The sequence below is a fragment of the Pan paniscus genome, chromosome 2, assembly GCF_029289425.2.
Source record: "Pan paniscus chromosome 2, NHGRI_mPanPan1-v2.0_pri, whole genome shotgun sequence".
Lineage (NCBI taxonomy): Eukaryota > Metazoa > Chordata > Mammalia > Primates > Hominidae > Pan > Pan paniscus.
The window spans coordinates 186,394,773-186,420,077 of NC_085926.1; the positions used below are offsets into that span (position 1 = coordinate 186,394,773).

Sequence of the window (25,305 nt, forward strand, 5' to 3'; positions counted from 1 at the left end):
AAAATAACACAACATCATACAAAAATGTTATATAAAAAAGTAAATCTCTTATTCCATTGCCTTGCTCTTCTTACAGCTTTGTCTATATGGATATTTTGTTACATGTTGTTATAGTTTTCACAAATATGACTTAGCTTGGCTATGTAAGGTTAAGGTGAAGGGCTGTGTCTTCTGCAAGGAAATTAGTTTTGTTGGATATTAAGGTGATTTTCATTATTTTTGTCATGGTTTTAAATAATGCTACAGGGGACATATTTGTGTATATTTTCTTTGGGGTTATTTCCTGGCCTCAGATTTCTAGGAGTGGGGTTGCTACATTGATGAATGAGACCACTTTATTTACTTTTCTTTCCTAAGGTTGTGAATAGTTGATACTGGTACCACCAGTTAGTTTGAATATATCAGTTTCTCCTCAAGTTCACTAGAATGTGGTGGTTGCAATTAATCTGTGTTTTGTAAGTGCAAATGGTGCCTTGTTAGTTTTTCTTTGCTTTTTAATTTTTTTATTTTTGCCTACTTTGGAGCTTGGCCATTTTTCAGCATTTTCACTTAATATCTGCATTCCAGAAGCTGATCTTCCACTGCTAGTGATCATTCCCTGGCTCTCTAAAGTCTTGAAAGGGTTGTGGCAAATCTGTTTCAGGGCTTCCAATTCCTCAGAAGACAGCCATCAGAACTGTAGTTGCAAACGCTGGAGAAGCAGTATTGTCACTGTGCTGTTTGACTCTTGCGTGACATTTGTTTGACTAAGTGAGAGTGCATAGAGCCTCTGAGCCTCACTCCAGTTCTTGAGTGGCAGCTTCTGTATTTACAGTGGTTCCTTTCTTAAATTAAGAACCAGTCTTGTTTCTCTGCTGTCAGTTATTTCAATACTTAACTGCTCATAAGGTGGCAGCACTTTCTTCTTCTTCTTTTTTTTTCTTTTATGAGATGGAGTCTCTCTCTGTTGCCAAGGCTGGAATGCAGTGGCGCAATCTCAGCTCACTGAAACCTCCACCTCCTGAGTTCAAGCAGTTCTGCCTCAGCCTCCCGAGTAGCTGGGATTCCAGGTGCCTGCCACCACGCCCAGCTAATTTTTGTATTTTAGTAGAGATGGAGTTTCACCATGTTGGCCAGGCTTGTCTGGAACTCCTGACCTCAAGCGATCTGCCCGCCTTGGCCTCCCAAAGTACTGGGATTACAGGTGTGAGCCACTGTGCATAGCTGCTGTCTTCTTTAGATACATTCCCTGTACCTTTTCTAAACATATAATGGAATTGTTAGCCATGTGGGATTCATGGCAAAATATACTACCACTTAGCTCTTCCTCACTGACCCTGCTCTTGGCTCTATCCATCCTGTGAGCAGTAAAAATATACTTTGTCCCTGTAAATGTGTACTGAACTCATCTGTAGAAGGCACTGTGGTCTTTTGGGGGAACCGATGAGGCAAAAAGGTGGATAGTTGAGAGGAAGAGAAATAGGACTCCGTTGTAATCTTCTAATAGCCTGTAATGTTATATGTGAGGATATGGCCTATACTTCAGGAGCACAAAGAAGATAGTGATATATTCTTCTGAAGGTGACACAGTCTGATAATTCTTATCAAAAGACTTGCATTTTCATCTGGAGGGGTGAGTGGAATTGTATCGTTCGAGACAGCAGCAGGGAGTAGCCTGAGCCACAGGGCTGCAAGCACCAGGGCTGCAAGCACCAAGGCTGCATTTAGAGATCTGTAAGCAACCAGATGGCTGCAGATGAAGCCTTTGAAGGCTTGTAGTAGAATATAGGTCTGGGACCAGCCTGGCCAACATGGTGAAACCCCATCTCTACTAAAAATACAAAAAATAGCTGTGCGTGGTGGCGCCCGCCTGTAATCCCAGCTATTCGGGAGGCTGAGGCAGGAGAATCGTTTGAACCCGGGAGGCGGAGGTTTCAGTGAGCCAAGATCACGCCACTGCGCTCCAGCCTGGGGACAGAGGGAGACTCCATCTGAAAAAAAAAAAAAAAAAAAGAGAGAGAATGTAAGTCTGATAGTTTCCTACAGACAGCGTGTAGACACGTTTAAATGCCAGATTATGATTTTAATCTGTCTTTTGTAGATAATGGGATTATTTGAAGGTTCTCAATCAGGGAAATCTAAAATTCATTCTGAAAAAGGAACATAGGAAATAAGACCAACTCTAGAATGATGCAGGAAATGAGCCCAGGTCAGAAAAATGTTCTCCAGCAAGCCACTCTTCATACTTTCTGACCATTGCTTGATGTTCAGCGATTTTTTTTGATTCCACCCAATCAAATGCCCCAAATCTCATCTCATATCTGAAGACAGGAAGGCCACTGACTTTGCCACTGGACTCAGCAGTATCATGCCCAAATGCTTTTTTGTGCTCCCTTTCCTTTTTTTTTTTGTAATGGGTTTTCACTCTGTCGCCCAGGCTGGAGTGCAGTGGTGGGATCTCGGCTCACTGCAACCTCCGCCTCCTGGGTTCAAGCCATTCTCCTGCCTCAGCCTCCCAAATTTAGGGAGGATAGCAACAGTGTTTCTGGCTGCAGTAAATTTGGGGTAATGACTTTAGCTTACATCTACTTTATAAAAAATCCTCCACGACACTGCATGGATTTATGCAATTGAACTACCTTAATATTTGAAACTAAAATTTCTAAACATTTTAAAAGTGTTTGTCAGGGAGTAGTTTTAGAATAACAGATGAGAAAAGTTCAGACATATTCCTGTAGTGAATTGCAGATAAAATGTGAGCATAGAGTATCAGAGCTTTAGTGGGCCTTCCAGGTTATTTAGCCAAACTTACAGGTGTGTGCCACCATGCCCAGCTAATTTTTTGTATTTTTAGTAGAGATGGGGTTTCACTATGTTGGCAAGGATGGTCTCAATCTCCTGACCTTGTGACTGACCCACTTCGGCCTTCCAAAGTGCTGGGGTTACAGGCATGAGCCACCGTGCCCTGCCCCTCCCCGCCCCCCAGCTTTTTTTTTAAACGGAGTTTTCATTTAAATCTTTTTTTTCTCCCCTAAATCCTTATAACCTAATAGACACTGAGGAGATCATGCTTTGAGGTCTATTGTTTAATACAACCTTCATTCTTGAAGGCTGTGTCTATACATGCCTCTCATAAACCATTGCATTTTAATAGGTTTATTCTGCAGCTACATTTTGTTTGAGGAATCTTTCTGAGCACACAAATTCATCATCACTGATATTTGGACAGTACTGATTGTGAAGCACTTTCACATATATTCTCACTTGAGTGAGATATAGATATCTCAGTTCTGAGATGTGCGTGATGTGCTCCTTTCAGGGATGATGAAACTAAGACTTACCAAGAAGATTAATGGTTTCTCCTTGGCCATATGTTTGAGCACCGCGTGAGCACAACTGGACTTTGAATTTTGGCTTGTGCTTGATTTTAAGTTCTAAACACCAGATTGAGGGTGTCAGGTTTTGTCTTTGTTTTTGTAATGATTTTACCATCGATGAAAGCTGGCATCAGTCATCTGAGTGACACTGTCCCTTGAATGTTGCTTTCCCATAAAAAGAAAAACATTCAGAAGGTCAAAAAAAATTAATTGTAATAGCCATTAGGTAGAATAAGTTCATAATTATGGTAAAATACACTTTCGATGTGCCTGTTCCATTCAGAAATTAAAGGATGATCCATTCTAATTTTTTTCTATTACTATGATTTAACAAAGCAAGAGTTAATTGGGAGATATATCTCATCCTTTTGAATTATCTTCCCTCTGGTGGAACTGAATTAGATGTGTTAATATTTATTGGTTAACATAATTATAGGCTGTGAGAACAATAATCACACACTTAAAATATTAAAAGCATGTGCCAAGAGAAGATGATGTCTGTAGTAGACGGTGTTGTGTTATAATTGAAAGGTACTTGAAAAGTCCTAGAAATGTAGACCGTTAATGCCCAACATTGATGTTTCTATTTTTGTTCAAAGCAAATTTTAAAACCTATAGAATTACCTGACTACTTAAAATAGGCTGGTAGGTCTGTGATTTCTCATTAGTCAAACATGTGTTGTAAACTTTTTTGAATCCATGTCTCTATCATCTTTGGAAGGCTGCTTTGACTCAAGGTCTCGGAAAAATGATATATATGTGGAATGTTTATACGGTAAGAGGTTCCAAGGAGCTCCATTCTCAAAACAAGTCTGAAAAATGTGAGCTCTTGAAAATAGGTTTTGCTAAAGCATTTTCTTCCTTTTATTCTAGGGAGTATTTTCCACTCCCAAATTTTCTGACTTTAGTTATGTTCACTTACTAATCCCTATATTGATTTTGGAAATTTGGCTTAATTCCACATATTCATTGATTCATTGATTCATTCACCTAACATTTGATGAGATCCTCCTCTGGATCAGTCATTGGAGATTTAAAGGTTAGTATCAACAGGTCTTTCCTTTAGAGTGATATTTAATCTTACAGAAGAGATAAGCCCGTAAGTAACCCAAAGGGACACGGGAGAAGGGCTTCAATGTGCTACTTAAATTGTCACGTAAATCACCATGTGTCAAAATTATTGGGAGACAAAATACAGGAATACCAACATTGTACCTTATACCTTTCAGTGTCAGAGAGGACTGCGTAGAGCAGGCAGTATTTGAGCTAACTTGGCTTAAAGTGTTACGGGAAGGGCATGGGATTCCAGGTGCAAGAATAACAAGAGTGAGAAAGTCAAGGAACGTGGAAAGTGAATATTATTTGAAGAATAAGTTTGTCTAATAGGGTATGTAAAATGTAAATGGGATTACTGCTGAAAAACTCAAACTTACTTAGTAGTACCTAAGTAGCCCTTTTGATGCCCAAGGGCTTTCATTGTTAGAAAGAGAAATTTACGGGGGGATAGCAACAGTGTTACTGGCTGCAGTGATTTTGGGGTAATGATTTTAGCTTACAGCTACTTTATAAAAAAAATCCTCCATGACGCTGCATGGATTTATGCAATTAAATTACATTAGTGTTTGAAACCAAAATTTCTAAACATTTTAAATGTGTTTGTCAGGGAGTAGTTTTAGAGGAACAGATGTGAAAAGTTCAGAGGTGATCCTGGAGTGAATTGCAGACAAAATGTGATCATAGAATATCAGAGCTTTAGTGGGCCTTCCAGGTCACTTAGCCAAACTCTTACTTTACAGATGGAAAGCTTTTGCCCAGAGAGGGAAAGAACACACTCAAGGAGGCTCATTTAGAGACAGTTTCAGTGATTCTTTGTATTTTCCCCAAAATATGACACAAAGGCCCAGCTTGATGATAACCACAACCAGGAGAGAGTTTGGTTTCCTTTAGTATCACAATTGGTTTATTCCAAAAAGTCTTTCTTTTATGGTGTCTTCTTTAAAATATGTCTCAAACACATAACAAAGAATTAGGCATATCAAAGACGTACTTCAATGGTAAACAGAAAACTTACGACGTTGTAACATCTTTAAGCTAGTATATATCTAAACCCAACTCATTAGGTAGGCATGATTTGTTAGTATAAGTACAGCTTAGCCTCTAGAAGCTATGCAGGGGTTGGAACGAAATTCTGTCTATTTCTTAGAAGACAAGAGATCAATCATGAACTAATGACTTTTGTGTTCCTTCTTTTATCAGAGTTAGAGTACAGTATTCATCTTCTAGTTTCTAGTACAGGGCTGTCTTTTTTTCCCCAAGTAAGTTTGGTAGGATTGGAGCTGATGACTGAGTGACTTGGAACACTTTTCAAATAAATTGTCTTACGTTAATATTTCATGGTAGCTGGAGATTTAGTAATTTTTGAATCAAGTTGCTTTTGAATTGATTAAATGGGCTTTCACTATCCTCATTTAGACTAGTGTGATACTGTGAAATAATAAGAAATAATATATAAATATATTTTTCTACTCCAGTTTCTGAATCAGTGTTTGTAAATCCTTATAATTTCCTAGGTGATAGGGGTGCTGGTAGCATCTTTTGTTCTAACATTATTTTGTTATTGACCTTGGTTCCTGACTCAGAGCTACTGAATTCTGTGGAATTTCCTGAGTGATGGAAATATCTATTGTTTTGATGAGGCAATTCTTGGTGGGCTCCTGGATTTTGGCTGGTTACCAGAATGACCAAGCAATGATTTGAAGCTTGGAAGTTTAATCTCCACCTCTCATCCTCTGGGGATGAGAAAGGGGCTAGAGATTGAATGAATAACAAATCATGCCTATGTTTTGAATGTTTTGAAGTCTGTATAAAAATCCCTGAAGTACAGAGAGGTTTCAGGTTGTTAAGCACATCTTTATGCCAGGAGGGTGGCATACCCCAACTCTATGGTAACAGAAGCTCCTATACCCAGGACCCTTTTGGATCTAGCCCTGTGCACTTCATCATCTGCCTGTCCATCTTTATCCTTTATCGTATCCTCTATAATAAACTAGTAAATGTAAGTAAGCATTTCCCTGAGTTTCATGAGTAATTCTAGCATATTATCAAACTTGGGAAGGGGATAATGGCAAACCCCAATTTGTAGTCAAATCAGACAGAAGTCTGGGTAACTGGTGATCACCCCTACTCTGCCCCACCACCGCAGCTTGTGATTGACATATGAAGTGGAAACAGTCTTGTGGGACTTGAGCCCTTAACCTGTGGGATCTGCAATAGTAACTCCAGGTAGATTGTGTCAGAACTGAATTGAGTCATAAACCACCCATCTGATACCAGAGAATTGGTTGATGTATGAAAAAAACCCTCACATTTAGTGCCAGAAGTAAAGTGTTCTGTCCAGGCATGGTATCTCACACCTGGAATCCCAGCACTTTGGGAGGCTGAGGCAGGTTGATTGCTTGAGGTCAGGAGTTTGAGACCAGCCTGGTAAACATGGCGAAACCGCAGCTCTACTAAAAACAAACAAACAAACAAACAAACAAAACTTAGCTGGGGGTGGTGGCATGCACCTGTAGTCCCAGCAACTCGAGAGGCTGAGGCAGGAGAATTGCTTGAACCCAGGAGACAGAGGTTGCAGTGAGCCGAGATTGTGCCACTGAACTCCAGCCTGGGCAACAGAGCAAAACTCTGTCTCAATCAATCAATCAATCAATCAATCAATAGAAGTGAAGTGTTCTGTGAGTAGCATAGAGGAAAGAGGTGAGTTTTTCTTCTTCAACTAATATGAAAAATTTGGAGATATTTTGAAAATAAGAATAGGGTGGGGCATAGTTTGATAGCCTCGTCTCCAAGTTTGCCAACGGGAAGAACATTGGCTTCTTGATTCCCTGAGGTCCCTTCTCTGAAAGGAGCTCCATTTGTGTGAACCTGTCCACCTTACCAGTTTGTGCTTCCTTTTGGTTATTTCCAAAACGGGCAGGGTAACTACACTCCATTCCCCCTTTTTCAAAAGATAGAATAGTATTCTCAAGCTACAAGAAATAAGATGATGGCTCAAAGCAACAGCTCACACAGTCATTCCCATTTCATTTTGGGATTGTTAGCTTGTGTCTGGAGTTTGTTTTAAAACTTCAGGCCTTTGAAGGTTGGGGGCTGGTCCTTTCTGAATGCTGTTCATCCTATAAACGATATATTTAATTCCTCACTTTAAAAACTATTCTAACTTCTTAGTCTATTTGGAAACTGAGTACTGAAATGCTGTGTGGTCATATGGACACATCGTTAGCTGCACTCCCAGCACTCCCACACTGGGTTCCTTTCATAGAGCAATAATGTATGAGGCAACCTGAGAAATTATTTCAGGTATATGTGTGTTGTATTTAGAGCTTTTTATAAGAATTCATGTGGTCTGAGGGCTTGGGTGCAGTGTAATCAGGGTAGAGTCTTGTGGTGCCCTGGATCTTCCCTTCTCATGTGTTCTGTGTTCTAGCTTGCAAACGCCATGAGGAGCTGCAGGGGAGATTAATTAGTAATTAAAATGTTTAATGCTTCATATTATTCAATGCAAGTCAAACATGTAGGCTACTGGGAGATGAAAACTACAACATGCTGATACTGTGTGATGAGACATAGACTGTCCCTGCAGACTAGAAACTTTGCTGTTTCTGGCAAGGCTGCTTGGGACTTGAGATAGGAACTGGGTAATAAATATTCTGTTGAAAAAGAAAATAGGTGTGGATAGTGGCATCTTCCTCCTCCTATATTCTCTTAGGAAAAATTTAGGAGCTTTTCATGATTTGCTGAGAAATAGATTTGTCTATGTATTGGCATTGTCTGCTTAATAATAACTTTCTTTGAGAGCTATGGTAAAAGTTGAAACCTTGTAGGAACCTCTGGTATGTGATGTTAAGTGGAATACAGTAAAATAAAATTTGCAAAACACCATTTTAAAAGAGAAAGGGATCTTATTCTTCACAATGCCCATGTTTTACTTAGAGGATCTGTGTTGTTTTGAATTAGCCTGTACCCGCCAGAAAACTTCAACAGTTAAATAACAATGATTTGGGGGTGGAGGAGTGGTTAGCTGACTCAGAGTTGCATGCCATGACTTCTATGACAGGCAATTAATTTTTAGATGGTATATAATTGCATTTCAATAACATTTATACCTCATCATTTTTTTAGAAGATGATGTGTTTGTGTCATACGTAATAAGCATAATCAACGTTAGCTTTAAATAAATTTTGTTTTGAGTGCCATGAAAATGTAACATTTTCAGAGTGGAAATTTAGCCTAAAAATCTACCTTGCATTGCACCTCTACAAAGCTTTTGCCCAAAAATATTCATTTCACTTGTCCCAGTGTAAGAGCTGGCTCTGAATGTATCCTAGCTCCTAGTGGGGATAGGGGAGGGCAGCTGAGCAGATAGCTGCTGAGTGCCATGGGGTGTTCATTCAGCTAAAGCATGGGAGGGGGTTGTCTTCTGTGGTTCTCTAGCCATGGTCCTTGTGGTAGCCTTTAACTGTGATTTGTTTGTTTGACCTTGATGAGTCCTTGGCTCCGAGATGATTATGTTACATTACACTGAATCACTCAATCCAACATTGGTTTGAAAAGAAACGAACAAAGCTGCCTGTTGAGTTTCTCTATTTTACAACAGTATCTCAGTGGAAATAATTAGTCCTATGTCTATGCAGAAGCACACATCACATTTGCAAAATTAAAGAGTGTTCTTGTTAGGACTGGTTTCTCTGTTTCTTTCTTCCTCTCCCACTGTTTAAATATCTATTTTGGTGGTAGTGTTAGTATGAAACCCCATAGTTCCTTTCTTTTCTTTTCTGATTTAAAAAGCAAATAAACAAGAAAACACAAGTCTAGCTATGTTTTTTAACTCAAGATGACTAGATATAACCACAGCAAATATGTAGGATTGTTGTGTTTTAAGAGAAAAAGCCGTGTCTCAGATAATTTGTAGTCATTGTTTTGTCCATTTTGACATCTACTTCTTCATATACTTTATAGCCAAACTAGAGTATAGTGATAATAAGGATGATCTCTAGACAGAAGGTTGGAGGTGGTTAATAACTCATCCTACATATCACAATTTTTCATGGTGAGTAACTGGTTTGCCCTCCACACAAAATATCACATTGGAATGTAACTGCTAAGGTTCTTCACACTATGGAAAAATTACCAGTAAAGTTAAACACTGCCTTTCAGTGGGTATATTAATTATAAAGACAAAACTATAGTTTATGTTGCATAATTTGAACATACATATTGCCTTATGAATCTGTAAGCTGGAACTATTGAAATGAAATATACAAAGTGAGCACGTGTTGCTGTTGAGCCAGCAGTTACAGTTTTCATTTACAAATGCGGACAGAACCATTTGAGCATTTTGGTCTCTCTGCTTTGGGTCCTGCACTCACACTCCAATATGCACCTAAGTTATGGGGTCATGTTGAGGTTCCAGACTGCAGAAGGGGATCGAATTATGTTTCATTGTATTGAGTCACAAATATTTCAATGTAAAGTAAAAATTTTGGAAGTTTTACGTAACAGAGTATACCTTACAGGAACAGTAGATAGGTATAAAATGACTTCAGTTTGAATAACAAAGAAATAATTGTGATGAGTACCAGACTGTGAAGTACCTGAGGCAAGGTTATCATTTGTTTTCTGGCACATGAGAGGCATACAAATTTATTTTTGCTGAATAAATAAATATTGTCTTCAAATCTTTACATTTCCATTCTAGAAATATGCTAAAAAAGCCAATCTGTAATAGATATAGAGTTAGCACATGACAAAGTTATAGCTGCTTTGTGATTTTTTTAAAATAAAGAACATGTATTTGCATTAAGAAAAATAAGTGTGGCCGAAGTGAATATTTTCTTATAAGAGCAACCTAATGGTAACCAATGTTTCATCCAAAATTTTCAGCTATACTCTTATATTGCCTTATATCACTTGATGACAATGTATTTTGTTAAGAAGATGATGTTATCATGAGGTATAATTCAATATTATATCAATTCTGTTACTGTTGAGATAACATAAGAAAGAAATATCAAGTCTTTTTCTATATTCTCCACAGAACTGAAGAAAACAGAGGACTATTATGTTACTATTTCCTAAATAAAGACCAATATGATAAATTCCTTATATTCAGTGACAGGAAAGAAGTTACTTACCTAATGTACTGATATATGCTTCCTTTTTTCAGAAAACAACAACATCAACAAAAACACCTGTATAATTATTACATGAATTTTTTTTTTTTTTTTTTTGATACGGAGTTTCGCTCTTGTTGCCCGGGCTGGAGTGCAATGGCATGATCTCATCTCACCGCAACCACTGCCTCCCGGGTTCAAGCAATTCTCCCACCTCAGCCTCCCGAGTAACTGGGATTACAGAGATGTGCCACGACGCCTGGCTAATTTTTGTGTTTTTAGTAGAGACAGGTTTTCTCCATGTTGGTCAGGGTGGCCTCGAACTCCCGATCTCAGGTGATCTGCCCGCCTCGGCCTCCCAAAGTGCTGGGATTACAGGCGTGAGCCACTGCACCCGGCCATGTTACATGAATTTTTTGCGTTTACTGCCAGGAAGCTCTGCTTCATTAAAAGAAGCCTCTAAGATTCACCTCTTCCTTCCTTTACCAATTTATTTCTGATACTTCTTGACCCAGTATTTCAAATGTGATAAATATATGCCAATTATAAAGCATTTCAAAACCAATTAATTGTCTAAATCTAAGTCATGCTTTTTAAATGGAAATAAACTTTGTGTCCATACACATATATTTGCCTATAAACATCTTAAAAATATATCTAAACTTCGGACAATTTTAAAAAGAGGGTATTGAATTTTAAATGGATTCTTTGCTTATATTGATGGTAAACAGTGGGTCCATTAAAGTAGCATATTCTGCTGGTGTAAATAAAATATAAGATTTAAAGTGGGTTAAAAAGATATAATATTTACTTGTTCCTTTTAAGAAACAAGTTGAAGAAACAATAAAGCTTGAAGCCTCTATAGTCAGATATATGAACCCATAAAGTAAATAATTTGTGAAGTGTCTTGAACTCTTTCTAATTTCATCTTGATGTTGTACTGCTTATATGAAAATGCTGAAAAATGTTACTTCTTAGATACTGCTAGAGGTGCTAAGCTTCTTACCATTCAGGAATCTTCTTCTTGGCTCTCTCCGTCACCAGCCAACACAGAGTTATGTTTTATTTCCCAAATGGCCAACTTATGTTAACTTGATGCTTACCAAGGCAGTCCAAGCCAGGAAACAATTTTTATAAACAGCATCCTGGATGACTTAATATTCTACGTAATATTAATTTTAGAGCTTTTTCTCCCATCATCTAGTCTAGCATAGCTAAAATTATGATGTTTAACTTTGTTGATCTACAGTCACTTGTGAATGAGATCTCCCAACCAGGAAGGAAGGAAAGATAGGAAAATCAGAGTGGTCTGTTTGCAGCTGTGCTAGCACATGTTTCCTTGAGTGCCTTCTGAAGGAAGAGTGGATAGAGATGTATCTTTCAGGGCCATTGCCTTTCTAGCATTATTGATCGTATCACATGGGCAAAAGAAAAAGAAACAATAGATTTTATGACAAAAGTTATGTAAAAAAGGGCTGAAATCAGTATTTTGAAAGTTGTGACTAATTAACAGTGGCTTTCTGAGAAGTGAGATGGGATTCAAGACAGTGGCCATTGTGTATGTATTTCTAAGAGCCATCTGGATGCTCCTTTTTATTTGTGTTTTTGGCTTATTCACTCATTTATTCCTTTATTCACTGATTACTAATTGAATACAAAGTCTCTGTCGATTTGTTCAAAGATATTAAAGAAGCCCTAAATCTATGGAAAGACATCTTCTGTTGATTAGTTGCAAGATGTAATATTGTTAAGTGGGATACTCCTCAATTTGATATATAGATGCAAAGCAATCCCTATCAGAATCTAAGCTGGCTTCTTTGTAAGAATTGACAAACATCCTTAAATTCACGGATGTTCAAGAGACCAGAGAATTGCCAAAATCATCTTGAAAAAGATGAGGAAGTTTCCGACACACACTTCCTAGTTTCAAAACTTTCTTTCAAATGACAGCAATCAAGCAGTGTGATATTGGCCTAAGATATACATAAAGATCAATGGAGTAGAATTGAGAGTCCAGAAATAAACCATTATGTTTATGGACAATTGATTTTCAACAGGGTGTTGTGACGTTCAAACAGGGAAAAAATAGTTTTCTCAACAAATGATGCTGGAACCACCAGATATCTACAAAGAGTAAAGCTGGACTCCCTACCTCATAGTGTAAGACACAGATGTAAAGGATAAAACTATACAACTTGTAGAAGAAAATATAGAAGTGAGGTTCATGAAATTGGGTTAGTCAGTGGTTTCTTAAATATGACATCAAAGCACAAACAACTGAAGAAAAAATAGATGAGTTGGACTTCCTCAGAATTAACCAAATTTGTGCTTCAGATGACACCATCAAGAAAGTGAACAAACAATCCATGGAATTTGCAAATCATGTATCTGTTAAGGGGCTTATATCTGGAATATATTAAGATTCTTACAACTCATTAAGAAAAAGACAGCCCAATTAAGTAAGAAACAAAGTATCTGAATAGACATTTCCCTAAGGATATACAAGTGGATAATATGCCTAGGAAAAGATGCTGGACATATTTATTGATCAAGGAAATGCAAGTCAAACCACAACGAGATATCACTTCACGCTCACTAAGGTGGCTATAATAAAAAAAGACAACATGTGTTGGCAATGTGGTAGAGAAATTGAAAACATCATACATTGCTGGTGGATTGTAAAATGGCATAGCCCTTTTGGAAGCAATCTGTCAATTCTTCAAAATTGGTCATAGTTACCACATGACCAAGCAATTATATTTCTATTTATGTATCCAAGGGAATTAAAATATATGACCACACAAAGACCTGTATAGAGATGTTCATAGCAACATGATTCATAACAGCCTAAAAGTGGGAACAACCTAAATATCTATCAGTTGGTGAATGGATAAACAAAATGTGGTGTATCCATACAATTGAATATTACTCAGCCATAAAAAGGAACGAAGCTCTGCAACATGCTACGATATGGATGAACCTGGGAAACATTATGCTATACGAAAGAAACCAGACAAAAGCGACCACAGTTTATGATTCCATTTATATGAATGGGCAAATCCAGAGACCCAGAAAGATTAGTGGTTGCCAGTGGCCAGGGGGAGGGGACAATACAGAGTGGCTACTAATGGGTACAGGATTTCTTTTGGAAATGTGATTAAAGTATTCTGGAATTTGCTGCACAATTCTTTGAATACACTAAGAATCACTAAATTGTGCATTTTTAAAGGGCATATTTTATGGTATGTGAATCATGTCTTAACTAAAAAATTTGTTTTAAAAGGCTCTGTATTGAATAATTTGCCTAGAATACACACATGGCATTGGGAGTGGCCTCCACCCTGAATAAGCTTACAATCTCTTGGGGAAAAATGCAATCTAACAGTTATAGTACTTAAGTGTACATGGTAAGAAAGAAGCACATGGAGGGTGCTTATTGAATGGGAAAAGGAAGAAATCTACCTGGATGATCACAGAAGCTGTTTGGTGGATAGGGAGTATTTGCAAGAAGAATCCGACTCTCGTGTAGCTTGAGAAAGCAGAATGAAAACCCGTATCTAGGAACTGAGGAAGGCAGTCAGCAATGTAAGGTCAATATTTTTCTAAAAGTAATGGCAGCTGAAGTACGACTTAGGTTGCCTGAGAAGAGAGCAAGTTTTCCTTCATTGGAGCATTTGAAATGACACTCTGGTATTTACAAGGTGAATTATTCACACTCTTTAAATCTCAGTGTTCTGAGTTGATAACACGTTTCAGAGTTGACATGAGGACCACAAGGAATAATAAGTGTGTGTTTAATGTGAAAATACAATATCTTGTACATAATAAACAGTTATTACTGTTGGTCTCACCACCAACATCATTATCAAATGAATCTTGGCAGTAATTCTGGGAAAGGAATTTAGGCAACAGATGGGAGCTCATTTGATGCTAGGATTTCTTGGTACTCCCATTGTTGGTTACAGAACTCCAAGAACTCTCATTCTTGGAGTCTTCTGTTTCCTCATATAAAACTTGGAAGGAAGAACAGAAGACCTTCATTCTGTTCCAGGCCCTTAAATTGATTATTTCTGTGCCTAAAGCAAACTGCTCAGCCTCAATCATGACTTTGCACAATTTGCTGTGATACCTGGTATAGATGTTTCATTTGTTAAAGTTGTTACTGACAAGAACCTCCAGTGACCTTGGAACATGACCTGGCCCCTGTGGGTATCAGTAGAATTTTGGTGAACACTGAGAAGTCTCTGAGTTTCTTTCAATCTGGGCTTCTTTCAGTTGGTTTGCAAACTGGACTTGTGGAATTAGATGATCTCTCATGCCCATTCTATCTTTGAGTTGGTATTATTTTTGCCCCGTATTAAAGAAAAACTATATTGATATTTCTTTCTTTGCTTTTGTTATTTCACTATAGAAAATTTTGTTTTAACATTCGGTTGGAGTTGATGATATACAACCCAATTATATGGATTTGTTATATGCAAACATAAGGAAGTATTCACAAATTTAAAGACCAAGTTCATGTTGTTCAAGATAATGTGAACCCAAATTCATTGTGCTCAGGATAATTTGGAACTAATTTCATAGAGTTTAAGATATATTATAGTAATTAAAATCATGGATTTTGGGAGCACACTCCCCTGACTCTAAATATGTGGCCTGGGATGTCACTTAAACTTTTTGTGCCTCAGTTCTTTTATCTCTATAATGAAGACCATTATAGTATCTATCTCCCAGGATTGTAATGAGGACTAAATGAGTTTCCATGTATAAAGCACTTGAAACAGTGTTTGACATATTTAGCACCATATGCATTAGAAGATCTTATTGTTAGCTGCGTGCTTATTCTTAAATTGTCTGAGTTACTGCTTTTATATAAGAAGATTGATTTATAAATTTGGCCCATGATGTCCCATCCAACTCTCTGAAATAGATTATCTACCTCTTTTCAGCTGGGCATCTTACTTATGATATCTGAGGACATCTCTCTGTTCTTGTGCTTTGCCCAGCCCCTTTGGTTTCTAATGCATGGAGCCAAAAGCTACAGCTAGAGCCATAATGGTCTTGTCCTACCATCTGAAAGACATGTTGATTGCTAGAATGTTTCTGTGGTTAACAAGATAATTCCTCTGATAAGTGAACAACCTTCACTTAAATGCAAAAATTATGACTCATAGATTATTAATTTGTCACACTTTACTAAACCTATCATTGGCCTATTGATGTAAGTTATTCTTGTCACGCTTCACCTACCCAGACGCTAAAGCATGTAAAGCAATAGTTAAGTTTATTGTTCATCTGATTGACTTGGAGGGCTTGTTAAATGCCATTACTGGGCTCTACCTTATGTTTTCAATTCAGTAGGGCTGGAGTGAGGCTCAATAATTTGTATTTCAAATGTTGCTCTGGTGTGGACCACACTTTGTGAACCCTTTAAAGCTTCTTGTCAGTCACATGTTTGTAAGCAGCACTGTCTTCCTCTGTTCTCTTATTTCTATAGCTGCACACCCTTAAGGCTTGCTCTAGTGTCAAAAGTGGATGCTAGTTTTATGTCTTTTTTCTAGAGGAGGAAAAACCATAACCTAGAGAAGTATCTTTCCCTGCATACATAGTACATTGACAGAATCTGGAAGATGCCCTTAAAAAAAAAAAAAGTAAAGATTTGTACCTGCCATTCTTTCTTTCAAAATTTTAAATTTATGTTTATTGATATTAAATATGCCTGTAATCCCAGCACTTTGGGAAGCTGGGAAGGGTGGATCACCTGAGGTCAGGAGTCCAAGACCAGACTGGCCAACATGTTGAAATTCTCTTTCTAATAAAAATACAAAAATTAGCTGTGCATGGTGGCGGGCACCTGTAATCCCAGCTACTTAGGAGGCTTAGGCAGGAGAATTGCTTGAACTCAGGAGGTGGATGTTGCAGTGAGCTGAGATTGCACCCCTGCACTCTAGCCTAGGTGACAAGAGCGAAACTCCATCACACACACAAAAAAACAAAAACAAAACAAATAAAAATTGTATAGATTTATGGTGTAGAACATGATGTTTGATATATGTATACATTGTGAAATGGCTAAATCAAACTAATAAAAATTTGCATTACCTCACATATTTATTTTTTGTGGTGAGAAAACTTAAAATCTCCCAACAAATTTATAATACACTTGCATCTGCAATTCTTGAAAGAACTATTAGGTTTGGAAAACTAGAATTCCGAATTCAGTTCTGCCATACCTAGAAACATGAATGTCAACTGTTTGATCTCTCTGAACCTCATTTTCTTTGTCCATGATATTAATACCTCCTCTGCTTATCATATATGATATTGTGAGAAGTAAATGACACATTGTACATTAAAGTGCTTTGTGAACTATAAAGCGCTATACAAAGATTGTTTTGCATTCTCATCCCAGTTGTCACACACAATATCTTGTTAAACATCATCTGTTTTATGATAGGCACATCCTTCTCTCTCTCAGCTAGGGTAAATATTGACTTTTCTAACTGTTTTCAGGAAGGAAATAGTGCACTGTGAACTACTTGCCTTGTGCACAGCATCCTTTTATTTCCCTCCTGTGATTATTTTTTCTTTTCTAGTCTCTTGCTTTTTAAAGTAAACAATTAAGAAGCTTGTCACTTAGCCATTTATGCATCTAAACACTTTTGTATATGTGAGATGTGGTCACAAACATAAACATATATTATGAATTTTCCTCATAACATCCATTTATGCAAGACATCCTACACACCACATGTATTAAGAATGAAGTAAGTGAGTTGCTGTTTTGCCTGAAATGCATTATTTTTTGTTTTTGTTTTTGTTTTTGACGTTTGACTTGGAAAAGGGAGTTGAGTTGAGCCAAGAGCAATGGGTCCTCTTCCCAGTTGTGTAACCAGCAGGTTGTGTTAGGTAAGTCAGCTCCTTTCTTGAAGCCTCAGGTACATTTGTACATAGATCGAAATCTAGTCTTTTCTCATGCCTTCCACTCTCAATGTCTGTGTTCTCAGCATTAAAAGGAAGTTTCAGAAGATGACCTTCACCTTGATGAAGAAGTCCGAACAGAGTATCCCCATTTATCTATCTCTATTCTGCTAAGATACTTTTCTTTTCATGCCTCAGGTCTGACTGCTCTTTGCAATTCAGCCTGTTGCAGTGAAGCTCTGACATGTCTTTCCTTTAGGATGTGACTGGTCTTCACTAGGACTCTCAATTTCTTAGGGCTTACATTTCTGTTAGTATGATCGGAAATAGAAGAGGCCATGTCCTGCCTTTAATCCCCGGGGATAGAGATGTTGGTGGATTGGGGGATTGAGGGGTGGAGAGGCTTTGATATTTTTAGTGAGTCTTTCCCTTTAGTGATTTTCAGAGCATCTCCCTATTAGTGCACAGTAAGAAGTATTTGTTCTTTTTGCCATGCAACAAATTGCTTAAAAACCAAGCAGCTGAAAACGCATATTTTCTCTTTGTTCTTGGTGAGACAGGAATCTGTATATAGCTTAGCTGGACCACCAACTTCTTGGTCTTTCACAAGGCTGCAATCAAGGTTTTGACTCAGTCTGCACTTGTATCTGAAGGTTCAACGGGAGAACGATCAGCTTCCTTGCTTAGGTGGTTTTTAATTTTTTTTATATGGTTCGATTTCTTCCAGGCAGTTGCATAAAGTGCTTTAGTTTATATCTGGTTGTTGGCTGGAGTCTATCCTCAGTTATTTGTCATGGGAGCCTCTCCATGTGGCATCTCACTACATCAAAGCATGGAAGCTGAGCAAGCAATAGGTAGAGTTTGATTACAAGATGGAAGCCATAATCATTTGAAACCTAAATGTGGAGGGGACAGCCCATCACACTTACCATAGTCTGTTTGTTTGAAGTAAGTGACTAGGATTAGCCCACACTAAGAAAGATGGCATTGTAAAAGAATGTGAAGCCCAGGAATTAAGAATACTGGGGGGAATCTTATAAACCTGCCGATCACAAAAGAGAGTGAGGTTAGACTTACTGTCCACAGGGATTTAGTGCAAATATAAGTTTATTTGTAGAATCTGTCAAGTCAGAAAGCAGAGGAGGCATGTGGGGTATCATGAGAAGAATAGAATCTGGAAGGAGTAACAGGTAATGAAAGGTACTAACAGATGTAGGAAGAACTCCAGAATTTAAGAAAGTTATACCTGAATGTGGTTTAGGAGGTCTTTTGATCTAACCACCTCAATTTCTCAAGGAGTCCAAAGCATATAGAGGGCCTTACTCAGGCCAGAAGTTGTGGCTGAACAATGAGTTGGAACAAAGTCCACAAACTCCTGACTTAGTACAGATTTTCAGTTTGATGTAATGAATATAGCTCTGGATTTGGAGTGAAAAGATACACATGTTAAACTTTTGATTTGCCTCTGAGTGGCTGTGTCACCCTGAGCAAGTGATAAGTAAAGGAAGCTTGATATATGGTTACCTAGTTTATAACATGAAGCTATCATTATCATGTATATTCATTTATGTCTGATGAACATATTAACTTTTCTTTATGAAAATTCTTTGTAAGCTATAAAAGCCTTTAGAAAAAAAAGTAAGCTTTGTTTAAATTATTAATGTGTAGGTTGAGGCAAAACAAGCACTCCCTTTTGACAGAAGGGATAAGTACTGGTTCATATAAATACAATTTTATCTCCATCTGTATCTGTATCAGCCATTTATTTCTGCTTGATAAATTATCCCAAAGCTTAGTAATGTCTACCTTACTCACATATCTGCAATTTTGATAGTACTCCATGAAAATAGCTTAACTCTGTTCTGTGAAATGAGCCCATGTGCCTCGATTTGGGTGCAGAGGATTCACTTTCAAGATGCTTTACTCATGGCTGGCAGTTTGGTGTTAGAAGTGCGACTAGAGTTGTGCGTCGGGACCTTAGTTTCTCTTAATGTGAGTTCCTCTACAGGCTACTAGGGCTTTCTTACAGCGTGGTGGATGAGTTCCAAGGCCAAGTATCACAAGAGAGAAAGGTAGAAATGCCAGCATTGTTATGACTTAGTTTTAGAACTTACACAGAGTGTCCTTTCCACTATACACTGTTGATTGAGGTCCACCTGGGCTCAAAGACGGGGGGTTAGTCTCCACCTTTGTTGTTGGGGTTGTAGTAAGGCTCCAGACAAGTTTGTGGGCAAGAGACACTGTCGTGACCATCTGTGTACAGTACAGCCTGCCATTATATTGTATTTTATTGCATTGTATCACATTTTGCTACATCATATTTTAATGTTTTATGTTGTATTTGTTTCCATTTGTTGAGGACTTAATATCTGCCAGACATGTATATTCTGTATTAAAGTTGACTTAATTCTCACAACAACCCTGTGATGACGTGGTCCTTCTCATTTTCACCAACGAGAAAACCAAGTTATAAAGATGGTAAGTAACTTGCCTAAGGTCAAACCAGCTCATAAGTGGCAGAGTTCAGGTTCAAAACCAGGCAATCTAGTTCTGGATCCCATACTTTTCACCACTCTGCCAGATTATTTCTATGTTGTTATCTATTTTTATGTCTTAAATAATATTTATGCCATGCTGTTACTAATCACCATTTCCATCCCTGTCTCTGTATCTCAGTTAGAGAAAGTGGGTAGATAAGGACTGGATATCAGACTGGATAGGGAGGAAACACATGCAGGAGTATCATTACCTTTGAGAGAGGTGGGTCTGAGCTTGTCCCTAAGTGCTCCTGGACCAGTTCTAGGAGATCTCAAGAAAAGAAGCAACGTAACATTTCACTAGTTCCATACAGAGTTTATATTGGCCTTAATGATTTTGCCTTTAATTTAATAAGACATATGGGAGTCTACGGAATCTAGGGAAGGCAGCTGAGTAAGTAACGATATTTTTTAAAAAATTGGAAATAGGGGCCAATATTTGAAGACTAATGAAATTCAGGGGCATCTATTCTCGTTCCACAAAAGTTTAGCTATCTGGTATTCCATCTGGTGATCTATTCAATCAATTAACTCTTCCATATTGGGATGTTTGTCAGAGTCCAGCTTACAAATTGAGGAAATCCACAGTCACTTGTGAGCTAGTTTGTATCAGTTATTAAAATTTACTTATTTATTGTAAACTTCATCAAACCAACAATTGTTAAGCCCCTACTGAATGCAGGACACTGCAGATTACAATCAAGGGGAACACAGTTTATCCCCTTTCTCACACCACAAGGGACTTCTACTGTAAGAAAAAGATGTGTAAAGCCATAACGACAAGAATATGTGATAAATATGATAATGAATCTATGAACAAGGCTGTATGGATGCCTAGCGGAAGGTGCTCCAATATTCTCCTGGAGAGGTCAGAGGGGGCTTTTCAGAGCATTTAAGCATATATATTACAGGAACTGGAAATGTTCAGCCCAGTTGGAGCTTAGAAAATGTAGGGCAAGTGATAAGCCTGGAAAGGAAGGCACGTAGATATGTTTCTGCAAATGCATTCCCTCCTTCTGTCTTCCTGTCTGCCTTATATACACAATGATGACTCAGTACCAGGAATCTCAGGAAACAAACAACACACATGCACAATATAAATTCCTCTACAATCCCTCTATTTATCCTCAGTGCAAAACCTCAATTAACTAATAGCTCATCTGAAAACTGTCAGGACTAGAAAGTCCCATAACCCCTCAGGATAAAATCACACCAACCATAAGTTACTTAGGCTCTCCAAGGTCAGCCTTCTTTTATCTAGCATCCCTCTTTTTATAAAGCTGCGGGCCTGTCTCTAACAGGATCATATGGTAACATTCATGATTTGCAAGAGCTTTACTGCTACAAAGCACATTTGCAATACACTGTCTCTTTTTTTTTACTTGGCATTTGTGAATTAATTGTTAACCCACCTGATATATAGTGAAATTGTGGCCCAGAAATGTGAAATGACTGCTCTTAATTTTTACAAAAATAAAACAAAATAATCTAATCCTTAAAGTTGTGTCTTCTTTTGCAAAATCCTAGTACATTTTTAGTACATCAGTTGTGTTCTGTAGCTGGGGACTCTGTTCAAGTGAACCTTAATAGGAAGTGTGATGTATAAAATGGCAGAGTTTGAGGTGTTCTGACTGAAATAAGGAGTCTGGGCTCTGGAGCGTGGCTGAGCATCTTCTTGCTCACTCCAGAAACGGCCCTGAGGCTTCTTCATGTCTAGTGTTGTGAAAACCACTCAGCTGCAGTGTGCTTATTACCTATGTCTAACCTTGGAGCACTCAGAAAAGACCTAATGCTTATTTTCCTGTCTGAAGTGGGAAGAGAGCCATTGTTAACGTGAGATCTCCCCTAGCATTCTCCTTCTGATCCTAGCGTAAATTCCTGTGGATCGAAGCCCAGCCCCCGAGACAGTAACAGAGAGAATAAAAGAACAAGAAGATGGTGAAAGCGATACAGTGTGGTAGATGGAGCATGTGAATTCTTCTCCTAGTTCTGCTTCTAACTCACTTTTTGATTTTTAGCAGGCAAGCTATTTCACTTCTCTTGTGCCACGGTTTCCATTCATAAACTAGGGAACTGGACTTCTTGTCTCCTCACCGTCTGATTAAAAACATTCCGTGGTGATTCCTTTTCTTGGTAAGACACATAGCTTAGTCCACCTCAGGTCCCAAAAGGAGGATCAACCTTAGTGTTTTACGCTCTCTAATATGACCTCTTGCGGTCGATGTTTTAGAGGTATCTATCATATTGCATGGATTGAGGGAGTTTGACCTGTTGAGCTGGGCGAGTTATCACCATGCAGCACTTCAGGTGCTTACTCTCTTTTTATCCATGCATTGGTTCATTGGATTCAAACATTTCATTAGACTTCCTGCCTTCTTTTGGGGGGATATTTTGAATTTGGGGATAATAAATTTAGAAATCTTTGGGATGAAGAAGAGGAAAGAGAAGGCAGAAAAGGAGGGCCATGACTATAACATTTATCAGCAACTGTGCCTCTTCCAGAAGAATCAGGATGGACTGGATTTGAATATAAAAAGTAGGAAGAGAGGCAAGGCAGAAACTGGGAGAGGCCGCAGATGGTAGTGATTGCAGATCCTTTATAAAATGCTGCATGTTTCAACTTTCCTCTGCCCAACACTATCAAGTGAGATGGATCCTTGGAGGTCTTTGGGTCCAGTCCTTAAGGAAACAAAATTACGTCTAGGTAGTAGGAATAGGTTCTAGTGTTCTATACCACGTGGGATAACTATAGTTAGCAATAATGTGTGACGTAGTTTCAAATAACTAGAAGGCAGATAGTTAATGTTTTCAACACAAAGGAAATGATAAATATTTGAGATGATAAATTTGCTAATTACCCTGATTTGATCAATATACATTATATGTATGGAATTTCACTGTGTACCACATGAATAGGTATAATTATTTTTAATTTTAAAAAAGCAGTTTCTCATGTAAGCTAGATGTTGCTGGATAGTTTAACAGAAGTCTGTATAGCCTTGTTGTATTTTAATCATTTTATCTTTTTTTTTGGCCTGGAAAATATTAAGTTAGAATGGCTGTGCTGGAATACATCATCCCCACCTGTATATTAAAGCTCTGTGTTATTTAAAAATTTGTCTAAGAAACCTATAAATTGATGGAGCCTCACTGTGGTGGTTCTACTTCTCTATTTTGTGTGTTTGTTTGTTTGTTTTTTGGTCTGGTGCCATTGAGCCACTGTCTATAGGAATAAAAGGATGTTAGCATGACTGATAGTTCAGTGACCTGTAAGTAGCGATTTTAAAGAAAAATTTTATAGGTCTTTGTTAGTTCCAAATCTGACTACCTGTTAATTCTGCTTTATAGTCATGCTCTGGCTTTACCATGAAGGCTGTAGCATTGTGCTTTATCTCCTTGTCTCCAGAGTACAAGATCTTGGTAAGAGAAAAGAGTGATAAACCCAAAAAATACGAACTCAGTTTACCTGAGACTGAGTAGCACAGAGGTCTCCACTACCACTCATTTCCCTCTTCACATGGCAATGGAACTTTTCATTAAAAATAAATTGTATTTACTCATGTATATTCTTATGCTAAACTGATACCCTTTTTCACAATGGATAAAACAACAATAAATGTTTGCAGCCTCGCACATCAATTCTCGAACCCTGTTCTGCAATTTCTGGCAATAAAAGGCCTTGCTTAGTGTGCATTAAAATCTTAGTTCTAAAGTCAGTGTCTACTTTCATAGAAAGTAGAGTTTGTGACCTCTGTTACTATATTTTCACCAGGAATTTGCACACTTGTCTTGAGGCTTTCTCTTTGTATGGGTCTTAGATAATGCAGTATCTTGACATGGTACTTCTATGGTAAGACAAAGAGGATGCTGTTTTTGTATTAATGCGACCAAAATATTTCAAAGCCAATCTTACAGAATCCCCCTATTGGACATCCCCCATAAATTTTTTAATGGAACAAAACCCCTCTGTGAGAAATAACAATTTGTATACGATTTCAAAGACATAATTCAAACTATAGCTGAATAAGAAAAATAATGCAGGATCTAACAAGGCAACACTTAATGAAAAATCAAGGGCCAAGTGCAGTGGCTCATGCCTGTAATCCCAGCACTTTGGGAGGCTGAGGCGGGTGGATCACAAGGTCAGGAGATCGAGACCATCCTGGCTAACATGGTGAAACCCCATCTCTACTAAAAATACAAAAATTTAGTTGGGTGTGGTGGCATGTACCTGTAGTCACAGCTGCTGGGGAGGCTGAGGCAGGAGAATCGCTTGAACCTGAGAGGCGGAGGTTGCGGTGAGCCGAGATCACGCCACTGCACTCCAGCCTGGGTGACAGAGCAAGACTCCGTCTCAAAAAAAAAAAAAAATCGAACAAGTCTTTGGATATTAACCATAGTGATCATGCCCTAAGTATGTATTTATTTTAGGTAAATCTTAGTAAAGCAGGAATTAGCTGGTTAGCTGCACTTACTGGCTTTAGGTTGCTGGTTAGTTAACTGGAAAGGCTGTTGGTTTAGAGGTGATACGACACATAGATTATGGTTTAAAAAGGTTGCAGCCCTTATTTCTAGAATGTATTCAATGGTATCTCTGCTGCCTAACCCATAGAGTTATGTTTTAAACGAGATGATATAAATGTGTTATACTACATTTTGAAACGTTAGTTGGTGTCACTATATCTTTTGGCAAAGAGTCTCCTTATGAACTTCAGGGAGCTTGTTTCTACAGAAGGAGTTTGGTTCATAAGATATTTTCCATAAGAATTATATAAATTTTTATATAAAAAAGTAGTGCCCAAACTATTAACTCATGGAGAGAGATCAAATTCTGGTCTTTTAAAAATTAAGCTCTATTAGTCCATTTTCACACCGCTGATAAGGACATACCAGAGACTGGGAAGAAAAGGATATTTAATTGGACTTACAGTTCCACATGGCTGGGGAGGACTCAGAGTCATGGCGGGAGGCGAAAGGCACTTCTTACATGGCAGTGGTAAGAGAAAATGAGGACGATGCAAAAGCAGAAACCCCTGATAAAACCATCAGATCTCATAAGACTTATTCACTACCAGGAGAACAATATGGGGGAAACTGCCCCCATGATTCAAATTATCTCCCACTGGGTCTCTCCCTCAACATGTGGGAATTATGGGGTAAAAGTCAAGATGAGATTTGGGTGGGGACAGAGCCAAGCCATATCACAAGCTTAGTGAGAAACCTAATTGCTTATATACTATCTATTATTTTCAGATTCCTTTTAATATTTTGGATTCTTATCCAACTAAGAGATATAGGGAACACATGCTGTAATTATCA

General features: G+C 38.1%; 1 protein-coding gene across 11 annotated transcripts in view; it reads left to right on the forward strand.

The window, feature by feature from the left end:
* The window catches only part of LPP (LIM domain containing preferred translocation partner in lipoma), a 738,130-nt gene that overhangs the window by 372,317 nt on the left and 340,508 nt on the right, over nt 1-25,305 (forward strand). The gene's annotated exons all lie outside the window — the stretch shown is intronic.